This window comes from Aquila chrysaetos, chromosome 11, assembly GCF_900496995.4.
Source record: "Aquila chrysaetos chrysaetos chromosome 11, bAquChr1.4, whole genome shotgun sequence".
NCBI classification, from domain to species: Eukaryota; Metazoa; Chordata; class Aves; order Accipitriformes; family Accipitridae; genus Aquila; species Aquila chrysaetos.
In genome coordinates this window covers 31,279,659-31,294,075 of record NC_044014.1, presented here as the reverse complement: position 1 = coordinate 31,294,075, position 14,417 = coordinate 31,279,659, and the positions used below count along the sequence as shown (strand labels likewise).

At 34.2% G+C, this 14,417-nt stretch overlaps 1 protein-coding gene across 9 annotated transcripts in view; it reads left to right on the top strand.

Annotated features, from left to right (window-relative positions):
- The window catches only part of SHLD2 (shieldin complex subunit 2), a 53,200-nt gene that overhangs the window by 8,829 nt on the left and 29,954 nt on the right, over nt 1-14,417 (top strand). For 6 of the 9 annotated variants that reach the window (XM_030031167.2, XM_030031172.2, XM_041127359.1 and 3 more), the window contains one exon: nt 13,697-13,803. The gene's annotated coding sequence lies outside the window, so the exon portion shown is untranslated. Of the gene's footprint in view, nt 1-974; nt 1,043-6,460; nt 6,512-13,696; nt 13,804-14,417 lie in introns of all 9 variants that reach the window. The other 3 variants (XM_030031168.2, XM_030031175.2, XM_030031176.2) reach the window with 2 other exon arrangements.

Sequence of the window (14,417 nt, the reverse complement as noted above, 5' to 3'; positions counted from 1 at the left end):
GCCTGTTAACTATAAGAAAAAAGATATCTTATTTGGCAAAACATTGTACTCTCATCACCTTTTTTCTCTGAGTGGAGAATCAGAATATAGCGCACTGTCTCAGGACTTAAATTTTAAAGTAATTCTTAACGTTTTGAAAATTAAGGCTTAGTTGTGTGTGTAGGTTCTGCAAATATAAGATAAGAGAAAACCTCTTTCAAATAGTGTATGAGGTTCAGAACTAAACAAACAAAAAAGGAACACCAGGTGCCCTGTGTTAATACCAACTTTGGATCGTTTGTTTTTTTCATGCTGGTGTAAGTCAGCACCTGAGACATCAAGTAAGGAATAAAAGCATTTGAGGAGGGCAATAAATTTTATATTGCAGGAAGAGAGAAAATCACAGATACAGAAATGGGATAACCAGAGATGATGAATGTTAAAATCTCAATAGGTAAGCTGAAGAGTTGAGATAATAAGGATAGTTTTGTGACTTACCAAAAAAGCAGAAGATTATGCATTGGGGAATGATAGTGCGATGTTTAAAGTATGGGTATGAAAGATTCACACAGACTGAGTTTTCTACTTGTTTCAGTTTACTGTGTGAGCCAAAATTACTTAATCTTTCCTAGCCTCAATTCCCATAAGAAAAACAGTTGATAATTTATTCCCTACTTCTTAAAGGTATGGGGAGGACAAATACATTAAGTATTGTTTGTAACTGAGATGGTTATGCAAACTTGTATGGTCCTTGGATCTGAATGAATATAGGTTAGAAATTACAGAGCATGGACAGTACTTATTCTCAATGAGAAACTAATTGAATTTGCTTTTCTAATAAACTGATACAGTTTTTCTTTCCTGCCAAACTTAGATTTTCTCAAGAAGTACAGGAAAGTCTTAGATTGTCTTCTAAGTGATAAGTAAAATACTTGTCTTGAATGTTTCTCCTTTATCAGAGCATATTAAATTTACTCAGTGTTTTTCCTTATTAGGAACAGAAACAGTGAGGTCTAATGGAACTACAGTCTATTCACATTACTTTGAAGATAATTAAAAAAATGTAAGTTATGTAGGATTTTCCAGGTTCTGTTCAATTAAAAGAATCCATAGAAATTAGTGTTAGAGAAATAAGCAGAAGTTCTCTTGGACTAAGAAATACTTTCTGCTTTAATGTGTCAGTTTGGATAAAAGGAATGATTGTCAAATACATTACATATGTGTTTTTCTCGCTGATTTTATTTCAATTATTTCCACACTATGTGCTTAATGCATCTGAAAAAAATCAGTCTTTCAGCAAGTCGTCATCCAGCTGATTGGATGTTGACAGGTGAAGAGAAGGTAATATAACTTGTGACTATATTTGGTTATAAAACTTTCTAAAATGCCAAGTAAGTTGAAGTTACTCAACAAACACAGGAAATAGATACTGGAATTGGCATGAGTTCTTTGGGAATGTGCCGGTGTAGATATGACTGTGCCTTTTTGCTGAGAATGTCAGATCAACTTTTTTAAAGCACTGTAATTCCTTGAGCTTTGTCTGTGCTTGCTTTTTTCTATTTTGTTTTCCCATCCTAGGTTATAAGAGAATATAAAATCTGAAGATGAGATGGATCAAGGTGACTTTATCAGATCTTTAACTGCATGGACTGCTAATTCTAATTGACCTGTTGGGAGTACAGACATTGCAGTTTAGCTATTCCCCAGTCTTCCTGTGTACAGTAGTGTAACCCCCAGTTGACAGAGCTCTTACTTCTCAGGCATGAGACTTTCATTCCCACAGTAGAATAATCAGTCAAGATCAACCCCCTTATTGCATCAATGCTTGTAAAGCGGTACTAATCCTAAAGATCAATGACAAACTCTTCCAGTAGTACTGCTCTTGACATCCAATTGTTGACCTGAGTAGTCAGATTTCCTTCTTAGGATAATGGGATTAGACTATTCTTGAGTCATCATGAGTACTGGTATTAGTATGAAGCGTGGTGGCAAATTTCTATCATGGAGCCTGGAACCAGACTGGAAATCTAATGTAATGTGGAAAACCCTAGATAACTCCTAAATAGGAACAGCTTCAGTCCCTGCTTAACTGTATTTTGATTCATATAAAGTGAGCAGTTGAATAGGTCAAAACCCATTCTTTCAAAGTCTCAAGATTTTTCCCCACCCCTTTCTAAAATACTAATGTTGTCTGCAAGAGTGAGATTTTCTTTTTTTTTTAAAGATAAGTTTGAGTCAAGACATTTTTTTATGGTCTTTCACTTTATGGTGCTTACAGTCTTAAGCTGGGCTGTGATTGGGGAGGGAAAAACTTTTCATATCACCACCATTCTATACGGCAGTACAGTACTTTGCATTGCTCAGCAGTGGAGGATACCACTGATGCACAGCCTCTCTCTCCATTTTTACATGCTCAGTGAAAATCTCAGTTGCCCACGAAACAGTGTGTCATTTCAGGGTTACTTGGAGAATGGTGTATGCATAGAGTAACTTTCAGGGTCAGGGCTTCACACTTAAAAACTACCTGGATTTAAAATGTAAGTACTTGTATTCTAAACACTGGGTTTCCCAAGTTAAAGGATAGGCATAGGTAAAGGGACTTGACAGCTGGTTCCCATTTGGGATTAGAATTTTAACTTCCTTGAGAGCTGGTAGAGTAAAACTTATTTGCCAAACTGAGAAAGGGGCATCAAGTAACATCATAATATATAACAGAATTAAGAATTGCGTGATCATACTGTGTGGTTCTTAATTCTTTTATACATTATGATGTTACCTCTTCCCTCTTCTATATTTGTCTTTTTTAATGAGGAATACAATTTAAATGGACGCTGCTTTGGATGTTTTTCTTCCCAGCTTCATCAAATCAAGTACTTGCTTATTTTGTGAAGATTAAAGCCTTCTATCCATGCCCTGTCACTTAGTAATTTACTCTTGCTGTGATCTGACTATTCAGTTTTCTGCAAGGTTTTTATGTTGGCAGCTGCAGTTTGTAATATAGTATATAATATATTGTAATGTCATACAAGTTCCTGTTGAGAAAAGCTTTCAGTTAACATGTTAGTATTTTGGGTCTCAAGTGTCACTGAATACCTTGTATTTAATGGATGACTACTGACTTTATTTTGGGAAAGATGCCTTCGATTATTTTTTTTTTTAGTCTGATTTCCATACCATTCCAAACTGAATCTCCATTTGTTGCTTTTTAGGTTAAGCTGTCATATTTGTCAGCACAAACAGTTTGTTTTTATGTATTTTTATTTCTTAGATTTTTCTTATGTTCCAGTGTTTCATAATGGTTAACATGCAGTGTTGCCATATTTCATTTAATGTTTGCTGTTATAAGCTTATGGCTCCTAAACTGCCATTAATTTGGATGGAATATTAGTTTTAGCTGCAAGATAAAGGTTTATATATATAGTGTAAACATCAGTACAGCTCTTGCAATGAGATGTCAAGTAACTCAGAACATTAGCTAAGATGGAGCAAACTGTACTGCTCTTCGAATTCCTTTCTCTCTGGTCAGTTGTAAAGGTTACTAATCTCTGGAGAAAGATAATAGGTCACATGTTTAATGTAATAGCTTTTTGTTTTTCTGCTTTATCTGCTAATTTTAAAATCTTTTAAAGTAAGCTCATATAAACAGGTCTTAATGTGAAATCTATGGGAAGGACAAAACTAATGTGTATTTTAGTCATTACCTGTTACACGCTCAATACTACAATAGCTGATTATTTATATTCCATGTGCTTCCTAACACAAGCAAGTAAAATCTGGAGTTACTCAAATCGTTAGCTAAATACATAGAATAGTTTGATATGGAATGGATAGCAAGTTCCCTGTATTTCTTCACCTTCCTGCAGTAGTCATAATTTATTTTACCTCTAATTTTCCTATTTCAGGTCTTTACAGAAGGTAAAATTCACCTGTGTGCACATGAAGCTGAAGTACCATGAGTCATACATAGTTGTAACTGTCTTTCTGTACAAGTGTATCAGTTGGCAAAGAATAAGGGCAGGTTACAAAAGACTGTTCAGATCTACTTTAGCACCAAACTCATTTGTGTGTTGGGGCATTAAACAGAACTCTTCTTAAAAAGATACATTTCTAACATTGACACTGCCATTTCTGTTCTATATGAAAACTTCCTACTAGTGTTTTAAAAATATTTTTCTGAAGACTACTGTGATTTTAGCTTTGTATAGCAGCTCACATGATTGTGTGGATAAATTTATGCTAGTACACTAGTAGCCACATTGGCCTTGTGTACATTATCAGTCATACTGTTTCTATCCTAGTAAAGGTCAGGTATAGAACTTGCAACATTTGGCAGACAGGAAAAAAAATATATTTGCAAACAGGATTACAGTTCCAGTACACAGTATTAAGTAAACTATGAGGTGAGCATTTGTTAAATCTAGTCTTTCCTCATTATATTGAATTATACTCGGAGGCAATTTATAGTTGTACTTCAGCTTGGAGCAGCTTCTGCATGAATACAAATGGATGAATAGATAAACCTCTTTAGTTTCCATCCTTAACTCTTCATACTTCAGGAGGTTTGAAAGTTACACAACTTAAAATTTCATGGTTCCCTCATGTTTTTGTATTGTTGGTTTTGTCAACATAGTTTGGTGGTAAGATTGATCATCTAGAGTACCAGCTTCTCAAGAAAGGTGCTTTCCTTTCAGTGGGTTGCTGGTGTGTGTGAACATGTTAAGTCTGCATATATGTGGCTGCACTTTCTCCCAAAGCACATGATGGAAGAGTTAGGATGGGCAGAATATTCCCAGGTGTAAAAAGGGTGAGGGGGAAATAAATGATGTTGAAGACTTCTCAGATTAGCTGTGAGTCAGGCAGATAGGACTGATCTCAACCCCTTAGAGTAATACACCTCAAAAATGAGGACTATGTAGTACTGCAAGCAACAAAATAATTTGTAAAAGTTATTGAATTAAAGGCAACTAAGTGAAGGTACACAGCAATAGTTACATTAGCATGGTACAGAAAATAATTGAGGTATTGCCTCTAATGTAAAAACAGTGAAGAAAATGATGCATCTTTACTGAGAGCAAAGGTGCAGGAAGGTTTTTATCAGTGGTTATGCTGCTATGCACTACTGCTATGCTCTATGACACAACAGCAGAGGGAGACCCAAGATGATTTGTAACACCATACCTTGAGTTTTTTGATTTTTGCTTGAGGTGTTTTCAGACAGCTGAATTACTATGGAAAAGGGTAGATAGATGTACAGGCCATAGAAATCAAGGTTTCAAGCATTTTATTCACAGATTTTGTTCAATTGTGATGATTTCATTTAACTTTTATGGGCATAGTAGGATAGAAATTGTGATCTACAATTTTTTTGAAGTATAATCAATCAAATTATTTTGAATAACTAGTCTAAGTACATTGCTGCCTTAAAGTCTGAGAGAAGTTATCCCTTTGAAATAGGGAAATTTGCATCTAAAAGGCACCTTTGGCTCAGTCAGCTGTGTTGATAGTTACTCAGTGTCACCTGTTCTCTGTTAAAGCTTAACCAATTTGCTAAACTAACATCTATCTAAACCATTGAAATGTAAAGGCTTATATATTAAAAATGTGATGCTAATTTCCTTTATGTATCATTTCTTAATTTTTTGCTAGGTAAATGCTGAAAGACTTAAAACTTTCTTTCTGTTTGCAGAAGTTTCACTGTAGTTTTTACTAACTTAAAATACTCTGAAATTTTTATCTTGATTTTTCTGTAGGGCTCTAGTAAATTAACAACTTTACTCCTTAGCCATAATACCTGTGAAAGAGCATTTGCTTGGCTGACATTCATACAGTTCTATAAAGAAGTTGGTAGATATGTTGCTTTTGTAGCCACAATAAGGAGCAAGTGTGTGCAGTGAACCGTCTGTGATCTTTGTAGTGCTATTCACTATTGTACAGAGCCAGCTTGGCCCAAGTCTGAAGGTTATATTTCCTTAAGGGAGCTTTATCTCTGAAAAAAATCTTAAACCTCTGAACTTCTAGACAGAAGAGCCTATCTTTTTCAGTTGTTAAGGCTGAAATGTATTCTTGGGGGGAGGTGTATAGTGTGTGCAATAGGAAGATCTTAAAATAACCTGGAAATTTCTTTGCGTTTTCAAGAACAGAAATACTAGATATTTGGATGTAAAAGTCAGTACTGTCATGTAGTTAACATCTGTCCAGGGTTTTATTTAAAATACAATGCTTGCATCAGAAGCCTGTGTTATGAACTTTCCTTTTGAGACTTTAGATTTATAGAAATTTTGTATGAAGCTAGTATATCAGATCACCAGTTATTTTGAACCTCACTAATACACACTAATGATACCACATGAAGGATGTAGTTGCATACTACAGAAACAGATAAAATGTGCAGAATGTGGCTTGGGTGGGGAAAGAATAGAAGAGGTCAGGTGCCATAGGTCCAGTCCTGTCAAAGAGTACTTGCTGTTGTTTCTGTTTACAGGAAGGTTAAATATTTGCTCTTCTGGAGAGATCCTGCATCAACAGTGAGGAGGTAAATGAACTCCTGATTGAGCTATTGGTCTAAAGAGGTCTTGTGGACTTGTATGCCATCTGGCTTCTTCTGAAGCTGCTTGTGTAGTTTCTAGTTTTGCACACACAGCCTTGGAGCATGTCTTTATCTAGTGATGACTTGTGTGTTCCTAGTATGACTTCTTTGAGTGGGTGGCTGGTGCTTTTAGTTAATGGGCATCTAACTTGAATTATTTAGTGATGCTGACAAATGGAAAAAATACCCCACATGCCTTAAATGCAAGAGGAAGTGTGGCTTTTCTAACATAGCCACTTGTGGTGGAGAGTGAAAGGCATTTTACTAACACTAGTAGATTACTGATTTATCCCACTTAAGTAGACTTACGAATGATACCTTTTCAACACCCTGTCTCCCACAGTACAAAAGCACAAGCATAGCACAGTCTTACCTATGGCTGTTGTCCAAAACATTGATGATACCCCATTTTCGTCTATGAATCTGCAGTCAGCATCCAGTTTTTTGCTAGAAAACTTCATCTTTTTTGAGTGAAGCTTTTGTAAAGGTGAGAAAATACTAGTGGTGGCTTTGTATTTTAAATAATTTTTTCTACCATCGCGTGGAAGCCACATACAATATGGGAGAGTAAATTCTCTTTCCCAAGCCCCTAAAGCAACTGCAATTGAGAGGAGCAGCCTTTGATTATGGCTATCTGTGTGCTATAATCAGTTAATCCCAGTGATGTGTGTAGTTGTTGTATAAGGTGGATTCCAGTAACTTTCAAAATGTGAAATACCAGTTCACGTGATTTGAGCCTAAATAAGAATTTTTTTTTAGAAATACACTGGATTTGTGCAGGAAGATGTATTTGATTGATATTACAATGCTTGTTGCACAATATCATAGTGATGTTCTGGCATTTGTATTACGAAGTCAAGCTGAAAGGTATTTGCTGTTCTAGAAACAGATTTTACAGAAATCCATTAAATCAAAGCTCAGTGAATTGTTACTCAGTTTAGAAAAAAGTCCTATTTTCCTGATTGGCCAAAAAAATTCAGTTTAAGAAAACAGACAAGACTTTTACAAGAAGAAAATAAAAGCTGATGCTAGCCTTGAGATCTTGGGTTTTTTATCTTCTGATCGTAATAAATCAAATCTACAGGCAGTTAATCTGATGGAAATAAGGCTATTATGATCATGTTTCTTTGACTAGTTGCCTCACTTTCATTTTAGGTCCTGTATTTTTTTATCAGCCTCAGATTATCAGAAGATTTAAGTCCTAAACTAGATTTCCATTGGTAATGATACCTGTGGATAATTTTCTGCAGACTTAACCACTGTCATGATGTCATTCTAATATTGTGAGTTCTTTGAATATGCTGAAATATCTGGAAGAATATCTTTCTTGACAGAAGGTATAGCAGTTTAGTTGTTTAAGTAGTTCTCAAAAATAAGGGTTTGGGGAATGAGTGTTCTTACACAAAACTGCTGTGCGTGTTTTGTTGATCTTTGACCTTTTACCTTTATCTTTTTCCTACACAAAAGGTCACTGTTCTTCTGAACTTTTAACTTCTTTTGTTTGTAACAGCCACTGTATGTTCATATCTCCTTAATTATGTGGTTTTATGTATTGCAAAATAAAAATCAATAAATAGCATGTACTTAAAAGAATATCTTGCAAGGCATAAAGGCAGTGAGGAAAGAATTACCAAGTTAATCACAAAAGCCTACTACCTTTACTCCAGTTTTCAAACACAATGAAGCCCATCTCTGGCTAAATTGAAAATGTATTATCAGTGTTCAGATTTTGGTTCCAAAAAATAATCCTTCTAAAGTAAAATGGCTGATTCAACTGCTGAGTAGATGCCTCCATATGATTCAAGCTTGTATTTAAGAAAGAAATGTCCTTATTTCAGTTCAAGGAAAATGTTTCCCTCTTAGAGCACAGCTTTAGAAACCACAGGCCTTGATCCTGCAGGCAAGTAGGTACGCACTAAATGTTAACAATGCTATTTGACTGCTTGCCTTAGTTATTGATTGCCTTATTTATTTTAATAGTTCAGTAAAAGTTATGAAGAACAACTTAGTGTTGCTAGCCTTTTATTCAGTATTTTGATTTAACTTTTGAAAAGCGTCAGATTGTATGGAACTTCTCAAAACACTCATTTTTGGTTTAAATTACTGATATCCCTGCTTATGCTTCAGGAGTATTTAGGAAGGTTTCTATTGCAATGCCTAAATCATAGGTGTTTCATATTCAAAAAAGCATTTTGTTACTGAAAGCGCTGCAGATAGGTGAGGAAAAAAGTTTGGGTACATGTTGTTTTACGGCTAATATATTGCTGAATACAGCTTTTATATATTTGTAAACCAGCTGTACCTGTCTTGAGACCAAATGGTATTGTAGTCCTCTGGTAATAGCCAGTGACAAGAACTAAATACTGAACGGATTAGTATTGCTGCTATTTAATATGAATAATAAGTACTAAAAGAAATTACTTTATGGTCAATAATAATCTATATTCGGACAGCATTTAGAGGTAACGTCATACTAATTATTATAGGTATTGCTGTAGGCAAATAAAAGCTTGGGATTTTCGTAAATTTAGATATTGACTAGCAGGATTCTTGCTATACCACTGTGTCTGGTCAACAGCTGCCTCTGTGCACTGTATTCCAGAAAATTAACTTTATTATGTGAGCCAAATAACAGTCTTGGAGTAAAATTACATTTGGTTAAACATGTCAGTTATAGATAGGGCTATAGTCTTTGCCTGAAACATTGTATTAAAATTTAGATAAAGGTATTTGGTGATTGTTACCATTACCAAAGGATGATTAAAAAAAAAGACTTGTAATTACCTATCCTATCCATTTCCCCAGTTGCCCATATGTACTATACTTTTTCCCACATGGGTGTTCTCGTGACTTCTTGTTAGGTCCCACTAGCCTAGTCTAAAGCAATCTGCTTAAATCTCCATTCACTTACAGGTATAATCTTCTTTTAAGCCCACATGATACATCCCTTAATCTTCTGTAGAATATAAAATTGCTTCAGCTATGAGTTGCTTAGCTTGATTTCTTCTGGCAGTTTTTATTTTACATTGGGTTCCTCTTAATACATATATATTTGGACCAAGCTTCTTATTGATTTGGTGGATAGGTGCTGTTGCTGGTGTATTGATTCACTTGCAGTGCCAGCATGCGTTGTTGGCATAAACATCATCCTTTTCTTGCACAGGTTGCAAGCAAACATGTAATGTGTTCATCACTTCATCCTGGAGTTGTTTCAGATTCTAAGTGTATGAAACTGTTACTACACTGCTTGCTGTTTTTTCAGTTTTTCCAAGGTTGTTGTACAGCTACGCTACCTGGCTTTTAAAAAGATAAAGTTGAATTTTGGAGGAATATTTAAGCAGCATGGTAAAAGTGCCAGAAGAGTTTCCTATGGTGTAATCAGAATTCTGCATCCAGAGGTTTATTTCTGTTTCCTTTGGTTAGCCAGTGTCTTAGTAGGTTTTCTGCTCTACCATCATATGGAATGAACTGTTGTAAAAAAAACCACCAAAACAACCAAACAACCCTACAGCTTGAATTGAACTGAAAGTAAATACTCTGAAGATGGCTATTAATAACTCAGTTTCTTCTGTTGTAAGGTCAGTGAAACAGTCCTTTAATTTTGTTTATACTACACATAGGAGAAGTGTAAAATCAAGTGTGCAAATGAGGGAGGGGAAAGCTCACAGTAGAAGTTAAAATTTAGAATTTAAAGAATATCTTACTTCATGTGTTTGTTATCTACAGGGTCAGCGTTTCAGCGGGTAAAGGACAATATAATTGCTTTTGCATATTGCACAAATCAAGTTATTAACTACTTACAGGTTAGGATGTTCGTCAACCTGTACCAGATCAAAACTGCAATTTAAAAGAATATCCTGGTTTTACCCCAAAAAACTTCAGTGTTGGGGTTGTAGGAGAATTCCAGAGGGGAAAAGTGACACTTTTGCATTATATTGTTCTAATCCTTTGTCTTCTAATGCACTGCTGTCTGTTATTGCTGTAATTTTATTTATAGCTTGAAGCTGTATGATATAACAGACATAAAGAAACTGTTACCCAGAGGTGGAATTAGTGTGATTTACTTTCAGTGTATAGGGCTTAAGTAAAGACTTGATGAAACTATGTTTGGATATAACTTTTAAAAACAGGGATTTGGGCATCTGACTAGCATTAATATTCAGGAGCATTAGGAAGCTGAAGCTGTCACCCTCTTTAAATTACCTTGGCCTAATGCTTAAGTGATTATCATGGTGAGTGAATACTATTAATGATTAGTGAAATATGGAAGAAAAGTAATGAATACTTCTAAAGTATTTTAAGGGTAATTTAAGGCCTTGTATATAGCACCACACAGTGTTCCTAGAGTATTTAACTGTTGGAAAGGATTATTAAAGCTATTTTTAATTTTGTCCTATGTGTAGTAAATCACTAAAGATTAACAAACTGTTTATGACATAGTTGTTCATTTTAAAAAACCTTTAAATTTAGAATTTCTGTTTTACTGTTTAGGTTGGGGGAAATACACTGTGTACCATAATGTATTTCTTGTAATAGGTATATTAAACTTTAGTTGCAGTGTCTTGCTAATGTAAAACTTGCTGATGTAGTTACTGGTTTTTAATAGATCATTGACCCGTCAATCAGACTCTGACCATTTCAGAGATAAAAAGCTAGGCTTTCATTGGCTATTATGAATAGAGCACCTTTCCACAAATTAATTATTACACCATTTCTTAACAGGTACAATGGATATGTGCATTCAGATTTCAGTTATCTTTATGAGCTTTAGCTCCTGTTATCTTTGGTGTAGTTAACCCCCTGTCTACACACAGATAACTTAACTACAGTATAAAAATGGATTTGCTTTGTGGCAGTGGCATTTTGCTAATATGATTGATAGGTTTTTTGCTAATTTTTTAAGATCTGTAATAAAAGTTGTTCTTTCCAACTTTTTCTTTAAAACAAGGCACAAGTACAAAAACTTCACTAACAAAACTCATTAAATAAGTAATAATACTGTTCTAAAGAAGCATAGCAAAGATTCTTTAAACAATTTTGCATACAGAGAATTTACCCAAACTTTAATTTTTTTTCTGATTTATGGACTTAAATGATTACAAGTACTGATGATTCCTGGTATTGGAGTTTAGTATCTTTGACCTAAGAAGTCACTCGGAAATTGCCAAAGCAGGTCATTCAATAGTGGACTCATTAAGTGAACCAGGAAGTAGGCAGAGGTCACTTACCATTCCTAAGCTCTAAATTTCTTAAGAAAAATCAAAATTTTAGGTTTTGAAAATATAACGGATGTTTTAATTGCAAAAATTCATTAAATAACATTGATTCAATTGCTTTAATGTAATATACTTGCACTGCAAAATATGAATCAGGAAAGAAAACTTTAAGTTTAGAGAAATTACAGAACTGGAAAATTAAGGAAAACTTTCTGAATTTATGTATAACTCTTATTAATCTTTAAACATGACAAAAAACAAAAGAGAAGTGATAGTTAAAATGAGAGGCTGATAAAATACTATATAATTGGAAGTTTACCAAGGTATAGGAGTTATTTTTTTGAAAAGTGTTTGCCTATTAAATTATTGTTGGCATCTTAATTAGTGCTATTAATCTGATTTCACATGTTTTATATGCAGTACTGTTTCAGCTGTGTTCTTATATACCAGATATTTATTCAGAACACATTTGTATAGAGGCTGACATCTTTAGTAAACTCATTTTTGTACTAGAAGTTGGCATAGCTGACACACTATTGTAAATTCAATTTAATCTATTTCAGGGAAATTCAGTTGCTTAATGACATCAATTGTCCCTATATGCAGACAGTAGTAGATCTTGGCAGTGTTCAGTTTACTTTGTGATCAGTAGCTCACAGATTTTTGTCATGGGTGGGGTTTTAGTACTGTAGTAAATAAGTCACCATTTATTATTCATACTTTTTTGTCATGTCAATGCTACCTAGATATAAGGTGTGCTTATAAAAGCAAATGCTCAGGTACTTGTCTAAAAAAAGTATTTTCAAAATGCTCAATATTAGTCACAGATCTTAATGTGTATTTATAAATGTATATGTAAAAAGATGAGTTATTCTGGAAGAAAACACAGAAATTTTTCAATTATATTTGGCAGTGTCATGCCTGCTGTAGCTTGAGTCCAAACCACTGCAGTTGCAAGACAAATTAGCTTTTTTTTTTTTTTTTTACAGTATACTCTGAGACTACCAGGTCCACAAAATTAAATCCTCAAGGAAAAAAAGATGGAAGGGGCACAGCAGTTGTCTTTCTTTCCTATTTGTAATATCTCAATACATGTCCAAGTAGGCAGTTTACTTCTTCATAGAAGATGAGGGCTATTGGGATGCATTTCTGATCCAAGAGTGGCTTACACTGAGACTCTGGAACCTCAGCCTAACCTCATCTTCATAAACCTTCCAGTTATTTGTTCCTTTATTTTTAATAGCCTATTCTTTCATTAATCTTCTCATGCTGCGATATACCCTTACTTCCTTAACCAGAGATATATATATATAACTACTTTTTTGCTGTAATCTAATCCTCACACACATACTACTTAATATTGTAGTGCAAGCAAAACTACTTAAAGCAAACCACAAAACTGATTAATCTGTAACAAATGAAAATCATTAAACATAATTCTGCTGTAATCTTTATCTTCCCATTTCTGTTTTTCCCTTATTTAAATTTGAAACTAAAACTCTTGTTTTGCCACAAGGATCTTATCTTAATGTAAGAAGAATTCATCCAGTTGAATCTCAAGGATAAAAATAAATAGTAAATAGATTTTATGAAGACCACAACTATGCCAAGATATAGCTTTGTTTAATTCAGACTCTGCATAAAGATTTTGTGTATATATATATAGAGAGAGAAGAAAATTTGGGGCTATTGGGATGCATTTAGATTTACAATTCATTGTTTTCATAGATGGGTAAAGCTTTCCATTAAAATTAATACAGTAGTGCTTGGGAATTAAAAACAAAGCTAGTTTCCATGGTTTTAATATGGGGAGGAAACAGAACTACAAAAAAACCCCAGGTTTGAATATGATTCTTCAGTGATATTTTTCCTTCAAGTGTTAACTGATTAATTCATTTTTCAATCCTGATTATAGAATACACTTCAAATATGATATGGGATATCTCTGGAAGTAGAGTGAAATACAACTGCATTTCTAGGATCTTAAACTTACTTTTATACTGAACTTCAAGTATTGAAAAGGTATGTTTAGCCTTTGAAATATATAGTTATCTGAAAGCTTTCCTGTGTTACTGTTTTCTTGTTTTAGGTGCAAAAACTTGCTCTAGTACAGTATGTGAAGCCCTACATTATATTTTCATGAAGTAATAATCTAGGACAGTTAACAGTTTTTTAATTTTGAGTACTTTACACTATGGCATCTTAAGCACCAACTTTTCTATGAATACAAAATCTCTGAAAGGTCTTGCAACTCTAGGTTTTAAGCTGGCCTTTAAACATACTGTTATAATGATCTCATCTATTTAGCAACGAAATTGCCCTTCCAGTGTCCTCAGAACTCATCAAGAACTGAAGTATTTAATGGGCTCATTTACAGTGTAGTTGAATCTCAGTTCTTCCTTGTAAGAAACTTAGAAGAACTCTGTTTGTTATAAGCTTACTCTGAGGGTATAGAAAGCAGGTAAGCAAATTATTTTGTCCTGAACATATTTTAGTTCACTTAAGATTTCCATCTCCCTGAAACTAGATACACAAATGCTTGAGAATTTTTGCAACAAGACAGTAAGACTGGAATAAGATGGTATCTTATACCTGTGACAGGTTGGTATTCAGCCCTTGTAAAATAAGGTAAAGAC